Here is a 17663-nt window from a genome sequence, read left to right as displayed (position 1 = left end):
TTCTCCGGGTGCTCCAGTTCCCTCCCATACTCTAAAGACGTACAGGTTTGTAGATGAATTGGCTTTGGTAAAATTGTAGATTGTCCCTAGTATGTAGGATAGTGGTAGAGTACGCGGATCACTGGTCTGCGTAGACTTGGTGGGCCGATGGGCCTGTTTCCGCGCTATAAATCTAAACTGTAAAATCTAATCACACCTCAGCAATGTAATTTTTAAGGACAGACTGAAGAAAATATTTTCCACGATTATTATCTGCTGAAAAAATATCAGATTCAAATGAATTTTTACATGATGAAATATAGCTGTAGGAAAAAAATGAACAGGCCTAATTTGAAGGCAAGTAAAGAGCATTAGATCAACAATTAGTATTAAAACAGCAAGCACAGGAAGTTGTTTGACGTAATCAGCCCTCTCAAAGCTAAAATTCTCACCAATGCCCCAGCCTCAGTTTTGTTCAGTTAGAAGTTTAGCAATTTCATTTCAAACATTCTGATTTTAGAAAAGGGTGAATAAAATTCTAAGATCTATTCACCACTATCAAGGTTGCAAAGCACAGTAAAAGGGAGAACTGCTACATGGGCTCAGAACATATGGTGGGGCAGTGGATGAAGACAAAATAGTTGCATCATGTGAAGGAAAACTACCAATGTTTTCTGGTTGCATAGTGATCCCACAGAAAGCTAACTGAGGTTCTACCACTGAGGTAGAAACAGCTATCCACCACCAAAATGGATCAACCACTAGCAGCACAAGATAATGCCAGGATTGGAGACTAAAACAATGTATCAATGTGGTGCTGGGGCTAAAAAACATCACAACCTTGCACTGTTCATGTGCACATTGACATATCAGTGCATGAAGGTACACGACAAACAAAAAGAAGATTATTTTTGAAATAAACCATTTTTATCAATTGGGAATTTTGCTCACGTAGCAGGCAATCGATAGAGAAATCACAAAAAGGCTCTGGGACACATCCAAGCCACAGAAAGCACAGCACCGTGGAACTATGCCCAGAGATTCTTCACAAAAGACTTTAGGGCCTGTCCCACTTGACGATTTTTTCGGCGACTGCCGACGTCATATCAGTGTCACGAAAAGATTTTGAACATTTCAAATACCAGCGGCGACAAAAAACATGTTGCGACACTTGAAAAAACACCACGCGACATACGTCATCACACTTCATCACGCCCCAAATTTTTCAGTCAATGATACTGGCAGTCGCCGAAAAAAAATCACCAAGGGGGACAGGCCCTATACTATACCACAAACAGAAATAAAGTAAGCTGCAAGGGAACCCATTGTGATCCGAACAAATTAGTTCCAGGTGCAGCAGAATTACAACAACTTGCATCCTATTTTTAAAGCCATGACTGAGCTTGTTTCATGGAAATCTCCCATAATTTCCAGTTTTGGAACATTAGTATTATGATTCCTCGAAATATACTAATTTTTTAATCTCCCAGTTATTTCAGGTCACTGACATGAGACATTATTTCTGTCTCTCCATTCACAAATGCTGCTTGATCTATATCGAATTTCCAGCTATTTTGTTTCAGAGTTCAACATCATGCATTTTGTGAATTGAATTTATTTGTCATTCAAAAAAGAAAATTTGAACAAAATTTTGCTTCACTTAAAAAAATGGCCCTGTATATTTAGCCCTTCAAAACAGACACACATTGCTGGAGTAACTCAGCAGGTCACACAGCTGTGGAGAACATGGACAGGTGTTGGGACCTTTCTTCAAACTGATTGCAGTTTGGGGTAGGGGGGGAATAAAAAACCTGGATGAAAGGGGGGTTGAACAAACCTCAACAAATAAGGCAGATACAGACAAAGGGGACTTTGGATAGGTAGATGGTTGGTTAAAAGCTAGAAATTAAAAGACTAGAGGTGTGAGATAAGGATAGAAGTTACAAACAAGCGAGTTCGGTATTCCGAAAAACGCAAGGTATCATGGGATTTGTCAAAGGTCATTTGTGATAAAGAAAAGGCGATATAAACTGTGTATAAATTGTTAAGTATTCTACCAATGAATTAATCTTGAATTCTGTCAACTCAATAGCGTCAGGCATCACTCTTTTATGAACATTAATTCATTAAGTAGCACTGTTTAAGAATAAGGGGTAAGCCATTTAGAACGGAGATGAGGAAACACTTTTTGACACAGAGAGTTGTGAGTCTGTGGAATTCTCTGCCTCAGAGGGAGGTGGTGGCTGGTTCTCTGGATACTTTCAAGAGAGAGCTAGATAGGGCTCTTAAAGATAGCGGAGTCAGGGGATATGGGGAGAAGGCAGGAACGGAGTACAGTTTGGGGATTATCTGCCTGCAACTAAATGTCGATATTAATTTCTATCTCACGTCACAAACCCACCCTCTGGAATTGCTACGGAGGTTCTCCTGGCAGCGTTGGAGGACATCCTCACTCTCTCTCTCCGAGGGTGTTAACAGACAGTCACTGGATAAGGCGAGAGGTGCAACTGACGGTCCCCGGCCCATCGGGCAACGGGTTCCTCGAGAGTTGGAGCAGAGTTGAGCTGGAGTTAGCACTTCTTCACCGCGCTAGCTGGAAGCCTGGGGGCCGCCACTGCTCCAGTCTGGTGTCCCGTCACCCCGGACATCTCCGGCTGCCCCAGGACAGGGATGGGACACTCGGGAGGGGACGGGGACGGTAGTGAGACTCTGCTCACAAATCTGCTTCCTGGGGTTATGCGGGAGAGGTGTGCGTGGTTTTTGATCCCAGATAACTTTCCTTCCTCCCTTCAACCCCACCTGTTCCAGTGTCACCCTCCCTACTTCCTCTGATGACTTACCTTTACCTAGTTAGATTGATTTGGTTTTGATTTTACACAGAACAGAAACAGGCCCTTCGGCCCACAAGGTCCACGCCGATCATCCGTTTGCACTTGTTCTACACTCTTGTATCTAACTCCAGTAGCAATTTAACAACACTTGCAGCGCCGGAGACCTGGGTTCGATCCCGACTACCGACGAAACGCAGGTCTGTATGCACACAGTAGCTCAGCTGCCGAGAATGTTTAATTCGAGTGACCTATGATCTGGGCATGCGCAGTTGAAATACCAAACTCGCTTATTGTAACGGCAGAATTAGGTGCAAGAGAAAAATGGGTGAGCGTCCAGGTGGGGCTACAGGGAAGAGAGGGGGTGCAAAATAAAAGGGGGGAGGGGGGGGGGGGGGCAAGAGAGTATGTAAGTTACTTAAAATTAGAGAATTCAATGTTTATACCATTGGGTTGTAAACTCCTCAAGAGGAATATGAGGTGCAGTTTCTCCAGTTTATGTGTCGCCTCACTCTGGCAATGGAAAATGCCCAGGACAGCAAAGTCAGTATGGGAATGGGAAGAGGAGATAAAATGGTCAGCAACCAGAAGATCCTCCAGGCCTTGGTGGAACAAGTGTAAGTGTTCGGCAAAACTGTCACCAACGGTCTACGCTTGATCTCACCGATGTAATGGAGGTCATATCGTGAACAACAATTGCAGTAGATGCGGTTAAAGAAGATGTTCGTGAATTCTGTCTCACCTGGAAGAACTGCTGGGGGTCCTTGGATGGAGGCGAGGGAGGAAGTTTTAGTTCAGTTTAGTTTAGAGATACAGCGCGGAAAGAGGCCCTTCGACCCACCGAGTCCGCACCAACCAACGATCCCCGCACATTAACACTACCCTACACACACTGGGGACAATTTTTACACATACACCAAGCCAATTAACCTACATACCTGGACATCTTTGGAGTGTGGGAGGAAACCGAAGATCTCGGAGAAAACCCACGCAGGTCACAGGGAGAACGTACAAGCTCCGTACAGACAGCGCCTGTTGTCGGGATCGAACCCGGGTCTCCAGCGCTGCACTCGCTGTAAAGCAGCAGCTCTACTGCTGTGCCACCGTGGCCATCGTAGGGAGAGGCGTTACATCTTCCATGGTTGCACTGGAAAGTACTGGAAGATGAAGTGGTTTGAGTGGGAAGGGATGAGTGAATCAAGGAGTTGTGGAGGGAACATTCTCTGTGGAAGATGGAAACGGGCGAGGAGGGAAGATGTGAGTGGGGGTGGGATCACATTGAAACTGGCAAAAATGTTGGAAAATGTAAAATGGTGGTTAAGTTTATGATTTCACCAATTACTTGTTGAAGGATCAACTCTCTGTCCTTAAATGGAAATATTGTAAGTACTGTGCTTCCCTGTAGCTGCATTATTTTGCTGTGCACACAAAATCAGTTTTGAACACTTAATACACAGCTCTCCACACTTAATTGGTCCAAAGCACACAATCTGACACATTGTTTGCCGCAATGCTTAATCAATAGCTGTATTCAGAATTAAACTGACCTACCATTTACTGTCCTTCAACATTGAGTATTTAGCAAAAAACTGCTGACGGTACTCAACAGCTTAGACAGCATCTGTGGAGGTAAATGGACAATTGATGTTTCTGCCCAGACTGAAACAATGGATAAGAGATTGCCAAAATGACACAGTGGTGGAGGTAGGGTGTTGGCATGAAATAGGTGGTTCCTGTAAGGAGAGCTGGATTGGTGGAAGGGACAGAGAGGTAGAGATAAGAGTTTGGGGCGTGATTGGAGGCAACAAAGGGGCTCCAGATCATGGAATCTGATGGGAATATAATGACTATCACAATTTTTTGTATTTCAGATTCTCCTCATCTGCGATATGCTAAAAGTTATATCATCTTTGAGAAACAAACACCTCAATGGATTTCAGTCTGCTGCTTTTATATAACTTGTGATAACTATCCAAATAGTAGCTAAAAATATATTGTACATTTGGAAATTTGTGCAGTACAGTGTTGCAGCAGTAGTTGTTGCCTGCCAGCGCATGTAGCTCCGGAGACCCAGTTTTGATCCAGACTACGGATGCTGTCTGTATGAAGTTGTACGTTCTTCCTGTTATCGCGTGCGTTTTCTCTGAGATCCTCGTTTTTCTCCCACTCCCAAGACGTACAGGTATGTAGGTAAATTGGCTTGGTATAAGTGTAAATTGTCCCAAGTGTGTGCAGGATAGTGTTAATGTGCTGGGATCACTTGTCGGTGCAGACCCGGTGGCCTGAAGGGTCTGTTTCTGCACTGTATCTCTAAACTAAACTAAAAGTAAATTTTAGTACGATTCCTTTTGAAGTTTGCTTGCCAGAGCACATGTTCATCATCAATCATAAGTAAAATGAACTGACGGCAGTGATGATGTCTTTAGATCCACAGAAAAAAAGAGAACGGTCACATTTCCATTAATAACTCTTTACATTGTGTATGCAACTCATTATCCTAAATCTACAGGCATGGATAGTTTTTAGTAAGAAGTTTTAATATTTCAAATTTCCAACATTCTATTCCAGTTCTCTTCATTGTCCCAGCCCAAGTTCTCATTCTCAACTAAAATCAAGAAACTCCTGGTATGTTCAACAAAAGAGAACATTTTAAGGATTGGGAGTTAACTTCCAAACGTAATTCATATTTTATATATTGTTAGGGAAAGACAGGCCAGTCTCATGTCGCAGACCAGTCATTTAACATGCCTTTTAGAACAGCAATGTTTAACAGCTCTACCAGTGCAATTGTTTTTTTTTTATTTAGTCACTATTGCTCCCTTCCTCCCGATTCTCTGCTTTCTCTCCAAAACTTCCAGCCCACAAATACTTGCAAGTATTTGTTTCATTTCAATCACAGCGATAATCATGGCATGCCTTCGACACCTATCAATACGACTGGAAAAAACAAAATTGCGCTATTGTATTCTATTGAGCCCACCCACCTGCAAAGAATGTCAGCTCAAGCCTGCCATTCCATCTTTAATTTCATACATTGTACATTTTTTTCTTGATGGACTGGTGTCAGTTCAATTATAAATTGAATTATACTAATGATTTGTTAAGATTAAGGATATATAGTCGTCGAGCTATGCAGCACACAAATATGTCCTTTGGCTCAACTGATTCTTGCCGACCGAGTTGACTAATTGAACTAGAGCATTTGACTGTGTTTAAGAAGGAACTGCAGATGCTGGAAAATCAAAGGTAGACAAAAATGCTGGAGAAACTCAGCGGGTGAGGCAGTATCTATGGAGCAGTTTGAAGAAGGGTTTCAACCCAAAACGTTGCCTATTTCCTTCGCCCCATTTGACTGTGCTTGGCCCATATCCTTTCAAACCTTTCCTATCCATGTACCTGCCCAAGTGTCTTTTAAATGCTATAATTGCACCTGTCTTTACCATTTCCTCTGGCAGCTCGTTCCATACATGCATCGCCCTGTGAGAGAGTGTGCCCCTCAGGTCCTTTTAAATCTTTCTGCTCTCACATTAAACTAAGCTCTCTCGTTTGAGACTTCTCTACCTCTGGGTAAAGAGTGAGACTATTCACCTTGTCCATGTTCTTGATTTTGTAAATCTCATCATCAGGTCAGCCTCCTACATTCCAGGGAAAAAAGTGCAACCCAACCTCGCCATATTATTCAAACCCTCAAGACTCCGCAACATCCTTGTAAAACATGTTTGCACTCTTTCCAGTTTAACAACATAAATTTTAGTAGGGCAACCAGGATTGTACACAGTAGTACAAATATGGCCTTACCATGTTTTGTAAAACTGTAACATGAAGTATCAACTCTTGTACTCAATATCCTGAAGGCCAGCATGGCAAGTCAGCATTCTGAATACCTGTATTATTACTGTCATGAAGCAATGTACTTGCACCCCTAGGTCCATCTGTACAACACTCTCCAGGACATTTACAATTCCTGTACAAGACCTACCCTGGTCGTCTTACCAAAATGCAACACTACACATTTATCTGAATTTAACTCCATATATCAGATGTGTGGCTTTGAGTGGCCGCGGACTTGCTAGCGCCCGCCGGGGCCTTTGACCTCGACTTCAGGAGAGGAATGGAGAGCAGGGGAGTGATAAGACTTTGCCTTCCATCACAGTGAGGAGACTCACTGTGATGGATGTTTGTGTGAATTGTGTTGGTGTGTGTCTTGGTTCTTTTCTTGTATGGCTGCAGAAACCAAATTTTGTTTGAACCTCATGTGAGGTTCAAATGACAAATAAAAGGTATTGTATTGTATTGTATTGTATTGTGACAATGGCTATATTTAAAATTAAATATATGATCATATGTGCAGAGTCATAATTTCATATAGCAACCAGTACATGCAAAGACAAAAAAATTAAGCTGCATTTCAAAGCAGTTGTTGCAGAGACAGGAAACTGAAATGACAAGACCAATTCATCTTAAGTATATGTGCACATTGATCCATTGGCACCCACTTACAGGTTTTAGCCAGTGAACTTTTAGTAGATTACTGCACAATGAACCATTTTAGCATTATAATTTATAGAGTAGATATTCTCCAGTCCACTTTCAATTTTTGAAATTTCTACTAGATTGGAGGTATTCTATACACAGAATGTTTCTGACCAGGCATGTATGAAGCAATCAACTAACACAATAATTCAAGTTCTAGCTATGAAGGAGCTTCACAGAATAAACTGGATTGCCTTGCTGGAACGCAAACTAGTACAAAATTATTTGGCTGCTTTTTAATGGCACATCACGTATAACACCTTGATGAACTTGCATTAGAAGTCATCATCTACCAAGAATGAGTTCTGTAATCAAGATCTACATACTGCCAGGAGCAGGCTTAAACGCAAACTGAATGAAAAAGCCTTTTTTTTAAATGTCGAGCAAGTAAATGAAATCCTATATATTTGACCTCGGTAAGACGCCATAAGAATGAAGAATCCGCATGGAACACCGGTGGCACTAGATTGCTTGCTCAGTTCATGGAGTCTGATCAGTCAAATGTCAGAAGTGACAAGTGAAAATTGAACCAAGGTCCTGAAGATGAAGCAAGTTGAAAGAGGACACAGCGTTATGCAACGTTACAGAAAGCATTTTAAGAGAAAGTATAAAGCTTACGTGGCAAGACCAGATCCCAATATGAATGCTAAAAAGAAGTACAAACAAAAGTGGATTTGCTCAAACTTGATGTTGTCTGATGGAATATAAGTCAAACCCAGTTGCTTCCAGGATGAAATAAGAGTTCTTCCCCATAGGTTATCTTCATTAGGCTGTTGAGTGACATTAGTGCACTATTCTCAATGACTCCCAGCATATTTCACCATTTTGAAAGGCCAAACGGCTGAAACAGTTCACCCTTTAGAAAACCTCAATAAAAATGACCGTGTCCTGCATTTATATAATATGCAAATAGAAAGATTCAATTTTACAGATGGAAATTAAATAAAATACCAGTTAAAAGAATAAGACTGCTGGCAATTTATAAATGGGTCAAAGTTTGTAAATAGCAACTAAAGGCTGAATCTCAGTGGCATGCAGCATCTTTTTTTTAAATAAAGTTAAGTGTTGGATCATTGAATAATGAAAGGGAAATGTTATGCTGCTAGCTACACTTGGAACTGAATACAGTTGAATACAGAACGTTTTTCAATACAAAAACCAAAGGTTGTGGGGAAAGAAATTAATGCAATACAGTAAACTTTTTACGGCCACATTCGGATTTTCTTTCAAGGCTATACCTTCTTATTGGCATGTATTCCATAACAGATGTGAAGCGGGAGAGAAAAACTAACATTAAATTTATTTTAAGATAGAAAAGCAAATATCAGCAGGTTACAAAATTATATCACAGCCACGTCTAATTCAATCCATACCCTAAACATTGAGACCACCAGAGCAATCAGTTTGGTTTACTTTGCTTTTTCAAGCTTTAAGAGGAACTGAGTCCAAAATAAAAATATTTTTATCAATCATTCCCACTCTCTTCCTTGTCTATTTTTTGAAAGCTCTAATAGCCACCAAGAATACTCTACTTCCATTATTTTATGAAAGCAAAATCTTATTAAGAAAGCTTAATACAAAATAGATTGGTTCACAACTTTCAATACAAGGCAATCTTAATCCAATCTGGATGGATATTATTAGAAATACCACTGAGTATTTTAACATTTGACAAATATGTTATTGTGCACAACACCAAAACTCATTTTGTTATATGGTTTGCTTTTAGAATTGGTGATAAGAGAGCAAAAAATGTACTGTTTGCAAAAAAATGTTGCATGGTTACCAGCATACAACTACTTAGAATAGAAACATAGAAAAACGGTGCAGGTGTAGGCCATTCGGCCCTTCGAGCCAGTACCACCATTCAATATGATCATGGCTGATTACGGCAACTTGAGCATCCAGGAGTAGAAAAGGCTGCAAAAAGTTGTAAACACTGCCCAGTCCATCATCGGCTCTGACCTCCCTACCATCGAGGGGATCTATCGCAGTCGCTGCCTCAAAAAGGCTGCCAACATCATCAAGGACCCACACCTATCCTGGCTACACACTCATCTCTCTGCTGCCATCAGGTAGAAGGTACAGGAGCCTGAAATCTGCAACATCCAGGTTCAGGAACAGCTTCTTCCCCACAGCCATCAGACTATTAAACACAACTTCAAACAAATATTACACTTTATCTGCTTATTTATGTGTGTGTGTGTGTGTGTGTGTGTGTGTGTGTGTGTGTGTGTGTGTGGTGTGTATATATATATAAATATATATATAAATAATAAAATATATATATCAGTACTATCTCATATGTGTGGAAATCTTATATAATATATATATATATATATATATCTTATTATTATCTTATCTTTATATCCCTCTTGTTTGTGTGTTGTGTGTTGTTATATATATATATATACTGAACGGTTCTGTATTTATGACTACGATATTCTGTTGTGCTGAAGCAAGCAAGAATTTCATAATCCTATCTGGGACACATGACAATAAACTCTCTTGACTTGACCACCATTCAATATTATCATGGCTGATCATCCAAAATCAGTACCCCGTTCCTACTTTCCCGCCCATATCCCTTGATTCTGTTAGCCCAAATACCTCTATCTAACTCGCTCTTGAATACATTAAAAAAACACAAACCGTAACTCTTTTCTCATGTATAAAGAAAAAATACATTGCAAGTTAATTTGAAATCCCAAATGCAGTTTCTAAAAAACTTTAAGACTATTAAGGATAATCCCCTGTACACCAATTGCTAGTTAATCAAAATCATGTCCCATTTCAGATCATGTTGTACAAGGGATGTGAGGTGTACCTAAAATAAAGATGAAATTAAAAAAGTTTTTAAATGGTTCACTAAACTCCATGAAGCAAATGTAAGTTACCGTTGTCAAAATTCTACCCTGTAATTTGAAATGATTGAAAATGCTGTCATTTATGCTGATGCAAAATCTCTGACCACCAGAAGTAGGTAGTTTCTGAGATACTTCAAGGGTCATATCCCTTTAGGATTGAGTAAAACAGACATTTAATATGTAGCAAATACCAAAGAATTTGGAATAAAACACTATAATCTCGACACATTTTAAAATTGAAACAACATGTGAATGAAGTGAAAAGAATAGTCTTTGTGTAGTTTAGAAAGCTTTACCTAAATAAGCCTCGTGTTTCTGAATACCTTTTATTATCCTTGGCATCGTCACTCCTGTGTCTTGCCCTTCACTTCATCTAGTCATGCTTCATATTTCTCTGCACATATCCTCACACAAGTAAAATACCATGAACAGGAGATCGATCTTAGTATTGTAGCCTAAACTTCAGCTTTTCACTGAATAAAAGACTGGGCAATGAAAAGCCTTTTCAAAAACTGACATGAAAACTTTCAGTTTACAACTTTTTTACTGTTAAAAGTAACACAGACGAGGCAAGAGGACACAACTTGGCACATTTTTAAATGTCCCATTACCAGTTGAAAGTAAAGTTTGCATAGAGCGTGCTCTGAAAACGGTTTCATCCAACAGAAGTTACATAAAATTATACTTATATTGTAGCTATAGAAGGGCTAAAGTTGAATCTTGATCAAAGGCTTAGAGTATGAATTTCAACTTATAATGAACACACATTTGTTATGTTGCATTTACATTTTTATGGTATTTCAATAGACATAAATGCTCACTCGTGAGTCACAAACTACCAAATTTATTTCCTCACATAAATGTTTAAATCGTGAAAAGAGCTAAATAGAAGCTCACAGGAAGTGAAATGGATTAAAAAATATTGCTGAAAATTTGATGTTGAGAGAATTCTTCTATTCAGGAAACATGATTTAGTTCAGGAACGAAATCAAGAATGTTCACGTTTTGTGTTGCAATTAAAAAGTAGTGCAGTCATAAAGCAAACCAAATCTCAATAGGCTGTTCTTGATTATAAAATGCAAACAGTTTTCTGTTTGATATTGGTTTAGAATACCATCCCCTTGCGAGTTAAGAGTACAGTAATCAAATCTTATCCAGAGGAATGACTACATTTACAAACTTACCCCAACTAAATGGTTAAAAAGTAAATGTAGTTAATAGGAAATTTGCAATTCTCAACTAATATAAATGAGCCCAAGTTTCATAAATATTTATTACTGACCTGAAATTGGCAGCAAAAACTAAGCACTGACGAATACTTTTAAACGGTTCTGTGACAGGTCAGAGCAAACTTTACAAACTCTGCTAAAATACTGTGAACTGGAAGCTGCTTTAAAGCACTCAACTTCCTCATTTCTATAAAAGTGACTTCACTGCAAAACTTGTCTTGCAAAATAAGGAAGCTCACCAAGTAGATGAGGAAGCAAGAGAACCCTCAAAAATTGTAGCATTTCTATTTTAACATTTTGTGTGCAACCAAGCCTCTAACTTGACTATATTTTTATTAAACATCCTTCACATAAGGACTTTTCCTTATGCATAACTGAACACACAATATGGCTCAATTTACAAAGTTTAAGCAACACTAAACTATCAAAATGATAACCAACAATTGATATTTGTAAGTATGGAGTGCAGCAATACTGTAAATCATTACCCTGTAACCAGAGTAAATAAATAGCACACACTATGAGAGAAATTGATCAGTTATTAAAGCCAAATCATAAACTTCTTTCTTTGGACTGTATTTAACTTATTTGAGGGAAAATCACAATCTATTCAATTTGCTGAAATTTCCCACTAAACCAAGTGAAGAGACACGAAATGCAGGGCTTACTTAAAATTAGATGATTTAATGTTCATACTGGTGGGTATTAAGCTCCCAAAGCAAAATAAGAGTTGCAATTTATGTGTAGCCTCACACTGACAGTGAAGGGGGCCCAGGACCGAAAGTTCAGTATGGGAATGGGAAGAGTAGTTAAAATGTTTAGCAACCGGGAGATCATGTAGGCCGAAGCAGACTGAGCGAAATGATTGTCCAGTCTGCGCTTGGTCTCACCAATATATAGCCCTCACCGGTTCAAGGATAGGCGTTGCAACTCCTGCAGTTGCAGAGGAAAGTTCCTGGGTTGGGGTGGGAAGGATGAGTGAACCTGGGAGTTGCAGAGAGAGCTGTCTGTGTGGAAAGCAAAAAGAGTTGGAGATGGGAAAAATGAGACTAGTGGTGGGATCCCATTGAAGGGGGTGAAAATGTTGGAGGATAATGTGTTGTATGCGATGACTGATAGGTGAAAGGTGAGGTCAAAGGGGACACTGTCCCTGTTGGCAGAGGAGTGTGGAAGAGCAAGAATGGAACTATGGGATACACATGAGACACATGCGAGGGCCTCATCGGTGTTAGAAGGAGGAAACCCCCGTACCCTAAAGAATTAGGACATCCCGAATGTCCTAGTATGGAACCTCATCTTGGCAGTAAATGTGGCGAAGTCAGAGGAATTTGGAGTGGGGGGGGGGGGGGATAGGGTATTTGAGGGAGAAAAGGTGGGAAGAAGCGTAGTCCAGACAGCTGTGGGAGTTAGTAGATTTGTAATAGTCAGTCAATAATCTATCTCCTGTGATGGAGATTTGATTTTTTTTGTTTCCGTATAAGGTTGAGGTTGGAATTTTTAAATCGGCTTTCAGACAACACAACATTTGGTGGAATTGTGAACTGTGAAGATAGCTTCCAATGGGTACAGCAGGATGTAGATGTGCAGGAATCCACTGCGCCTATTCTCCTCCAAAACAACTATACTTTTGGATAATGTTGGGCAGGATGCCTAGTCAGGGGAGAGCTGCAGCAACAGTGGTCAGGTCTGTGGCACCATTCCTGGCTCCATGGTGCACTGAAGAAGGGTGAAGGCAGAAAGACTTGGTATATGAAGACTCAGTAGTTAGGTGGGAAAATAGAAGATGCTGTGGACACAAACAGAACTCCAGGATGGTGTGTGCTGCCTCTCTGGTACCAGAGCACAGAAAGTAAAGGAGCAGCTGCAGACATTCTCAAAAGGGAGGGCGAGTTATCAGAAGTAATTGTGGACTTTGGCGGGATTGTTGGGAAGGTAAGGTTATGACCAGCAAATTGCAGAGGAAGGACTGGGAAGGAGAGATTAAGGAACATGGCAAAGATGAGGGGCTGTAATGTGTTATTTCAATGCAAGAAGCATGATGGGCAACGCAGATTAATTTAGAAGTCTGGATCACTGTTTGGAACTATGATGCTGTGGCCATTATAGAGACTTGGCAATGTAAGGCAATAATCTTACTAATCTGCTTGCAAAAAAAAGTTTCATTGTACACGTACATTGTGTCATTAAGGGGGATAGGACAGGCAGCTCAAAGTTCCCAGCTTCCAATATTTCAAACGTGACCGAGAATCAGGCTAAAAGTGAAGAACATACTTAGATTGTTTTTCCTAGAAGCCAAGGGGAGACCTAATTAGTACTATACAGAATTATGAGAGGCGTAGATCAAAACTATTTTCCCTCAGGGTGGAAATGTCAAATATGAGAGGCAACGTTTAAAGATGTAAATGGTAAATTTGCTTTTACACAGAGTGGCGGGTGCTACCAGTGGTGGTGGTGGAGGCAGATACAATAAAGACATTTAAGTTTTTAGATAAGCATATGGATATGGATCACACAAAATGCGTAGGAAGGAACTGCAAATGTTGGTTTAATACGAAGATAGATACAAAATGCTGGAATAACTCAGCGGGACAGGCAGCATCTCTGGAGAGAAGGAATGAGTGACGTTTCGGGTCAAGACCCTTCTTCAGACCAGTCAGGGGAAAGCAAAACAAGATCATCCAGATTTAGTGCCCTGTTCCTGCTTTTTCCCCATATCCCTTGATTCCATTAGCCCCCAAGAGCTATATCTTACTCTCTCTTGAATACATCCAGTGAATTGGCCTCCACTGCCTTCTGTGGCGGAGAATTCCACAGATTCACATCTCTCTGGCTGAAATAGTTTTTCCGCATCCCAGTCCTAAATGGCCGACTCCTCATTCTTAAACTGTGAACCCTAGTTCTGGACTCCCCCAACATCGGGAACATTTTTCCTGCATCTAGCCTGTCCAATCCCTTAAGAATGTTATATGTTTCTATAAGATCCCCTTCCATCCTTCTAAATTCCAATGAATACAAGCCCATTTGATCCATTCTTTCATCATATGTCAGTCCCCGCCATCCCGGGAATTAACCTGGTGAACTAACGCTGCACTCCCTCAATAGCAAGAATGTCCCTCCTCAAATTAGGAGACCAAAATTAGGCGGTCTCACTAGGGCCCTGTACAACTGCAGTAGGACCTCCTTACTCCTCTACTCAAATCCTCTTGCTATGAAGGCCAACATGCCATTAGCTTTCTTCGCTGCCTGTTGTATCTGTATGCTTACTTGTAGTGACAGATGTACAAGGACACCCAGATCTCTTTTCCCAACTTGACACCATTCAGATAATAATCTGCCTTGCTGTTTTTGCCACCAAAGTGGATAACCTCACATTTATCCACATTAAACTGCATCTGCCATGCATCTGCCCACTCATCCAACCTATCCAAGTCAACCTGCAGCCTCATAGCATCTTCCTCACAGCTCACACTGCCACACAGCTTTGTGTAATCTACAAACTTGGGGTTGTTGATGTGGAGAGGATGTTTCCACTAGTGGGAGAGTCTAGGACGAGAGGGCATAGCCTCAGAATTAAAGAATGTTCTTTTAGGAAGGAGATGAGGAGAAATTGCCAGAGGGTGGTGAATCTGTGGAATTCTTGCTACAGAAGGCTGTGCAGGCCACCAGTGGATATTTTTACAGAAGAGATAGATAGATTCTTGATTAGTACGGGTGTCAGAGGTTATGGGGAGAAGGCAGGAGAACAGGGTTAGGAGGGAGCGATAGATCAGCCATGATTGAATGGCAGAGTAGACTTGATAGGCCGAATGGTCTAATTCGATTCCTATCACTGATGATCTTATGATTATGATCTTATGACCTGATATTTTCCACAAGACTATAGGAACCAGCAGATGAGTGAAAGCAATTCAGTCCACTGCAGATACTCCATCCATTTTAGCAACTTTTTCTTAAAAGATTCAAAGCTTTTTGAGACTATTTGTGGAATGGCATGGTGGCCATGGTATAAAGAATTTCCTGTCATCTATCCCTACTAATTGCATACAGGGCAAATAGATCAACTGAGGATGCCATCTCTCTGGCTCTTCACTGTCCTGACTCACCTGGACAGACAGGGCACGTACGTGAGGATGCTCTTCATTGACTATAGCTCTGCATTCAATACGGTCATCCCCACCAAGCTCATCACCAAACTCCACCAGCTAGGCCTCAGCTTGCCTATATGCGATTGGATCCTGGACTTTTTGACGGAGCGACCGCAGGCAGTGAGACTGGGCCCGCACCTGTCCTCCACTATCACCCTGAGCACCGGCACACCACAGGGTTGTGTACTAAGCCCCATGCTCTACTCCCTCTTCACTCACGACTGTGTCCCTGCATTCGACATCATGAAGTTTGCAGACGACACAACAGTGATTGGGCTGATCACCAACGGTGATGAAACAAAATACAGAGCGGAGGTGCAGAACCTGGCGGACTGGTGCGCACGTAACAACTTGTCACTAAACACCTCCAAGACCAAGGAGCTGATTAATGACTTTAGGAGGTCCCATAATGGAGAATACGCCCCAATCTCCATTTACGGGGAAAGTGTGGAGTGAGTGTCCAGCTCTAAATTTCTGGGCACTCACATTTCAGAGGACCTCACATGGTCCACCAACACCGCTGCGCTGGTCAAGAAGGCACAGCAACGACTGTTCTTCCTGACATTAAAAAAGACCCAACAGCTGCTGACAACTTTCTACCGCTGCACCACAGAGAGCATATTAACGTATGGCATCTCTGTGTGGTATCTCAGCTGCACGGAGGCAGAGAGGAGAGCTCTTCAGCGCGTCGTCCACAGAGCGCAGAGGATTATTGGGACACAGCTACCAGCCTTGGAGGGCATCTACCACACACGGTGCCTCAGGAAGGCTGTCAGCATCCATAAAGACTCCTCACACCCTTGTAACGGACTGTTCGAACTACTTCCCTCTGGCAGACATTACAAGGCCTTCTACGCCTGAACCTCCAGACTCAGAAACAGCTTTATTCCCAGAGCTATAGCGGCTCTGAACCGGCCCTGCTGAGTGCCCCCCATCCCCCCTGGACTGTCTCCCTCGGATGGTCACGTCACACAGCATATTTATTTATTTTACTTTTCTTTACATCGGTTGGAAGCTGCATACTAAATCTCATTGCACTGATGTGCAATGACAATAAAAGATATTATTATTATTATTAATTAGAATACACTTCCATACATTCTTATAACTTAAATTATATACATTATTTTCTCTTAACTATTCTATGTACCTCTAAAATCACTGTATTTCAAGGCTGAAATGCCCACGTCAGTCTTCTCAAAACTCAAAACATTCCTAACGGCAGTTCTCAACCCAAAAGTTGTTTCATGAATGTTTCATACACTAATGTTGAATGTCAATCCAGCTGCCTCACCGAGTAGGAGAGGAAACCAAATTTCCCACGTTATTTCATATCAGTACATTCCATCAACACAGTTTATTCTCTCATTTGATCATTCATGAAATAAAAATACTATTTTAATATTTTTAATAATCAACCGGCTTTTGATGAGATGGGAGCTAAATAACTCACATTAGTCCCAATTGAAAAAAACATGCACCTCAACCATGAAATTGCCATCAGATATGAGAAAAAAAGTGGATCTCGACCATAAAAACTCTTATTTTAACATTCTCTTTGTTTTACAAATGTACGTTCATTATCTAGTACTGAATATTTCAGGTAAGTGGATGTATTGTTACATCAAAACATTTAAAACTCATGGCATTAAATAAGTATCAATCTCACTTTATTTGCAAGCTGTGGCTTAGGTGATGGTATCCTCTCCTCAAGCCAGAATGATGTGTGTTCCAACCTCATTCCAGAATTGACCATAAAATTCTCTCCTTTGCCCTATGTTTCGAATATGGAGAAGCAATCTCACCGACAATTAAGTCAAAAAATGAGTGACAATCACTCTTTGTTGCAGATGGAACATATAAAAATGCTTAGTTCCCAGCCGGGCGGTCGCGGTGGCGCAGCGGTAGAGTTGCTGCCTTACAGCCTACCCCTTATTCTTAAACTGTGGCCCCTGGCTCTGGACGCCCCCAACATCAGGTACATGTTTCCTGCATCTAGCATGTTCAATCCCTTAATAATTTAGGGACGGTGTCCCGTCCCCTCAAAGCGCGGTTGCATGGGGCGGGGGGCCTGGGGCGTCA

The 17663-nt window shown here is 41.1% G+C and overlaps 1 protein-coding gene across 7 annotated transcripts in view; it reads right to left on the bottom strand.

Moving 5' to 3' along the window:
- The window catches only part of cyrib (CYFIP related Rac1 interactor B), a 149726-nt gene that overhangs the window by 91770 nt on the left and 40293 nt on the right, over positions 1–17663 (bottom strand). The window contains exons 1-2 of one of the 7 annotated variants that reach the window (XM_033018999.1): positions 11490–11507; positions 4359–4428 (exon numbers count right to left, since the gene is read on the bottom strand). The exons of 4 other annotated variants lie outside the window; for them this stretch is intronic. The gene's annotated coding sequence lies outside the window, so the exon portion shown is untranslated. Of the gene's footprint in view, positions 1–4358; positions 4429–11489; positions 11562–17663 lie in introns of those variants that run through there. 2 more of the 7 variants (XM_033018993.1, XM_033018995.1) reach the window with 2 other exon arrangements.

This window comes from Amblyraja radiata, chromosome 4, assembly GCF_010909765.2.
Source record: "Amblyraja radiata isolate CabotCenter1 chromosome 4, sAmbRad1.1.pri, whole genome shotgun sequence".
Classification (NCBI taxonomy): Eukaryota; Metazoa; Chordata; class Chondrichthyes; order Rajiformes; family Rajidae; genus Amblyraja; species Amblyraja radiata.
Note: the sequence above shows the minus strand (reverse complement) of the source record. Positions and strands in the feature narration are given on the sequence as shown.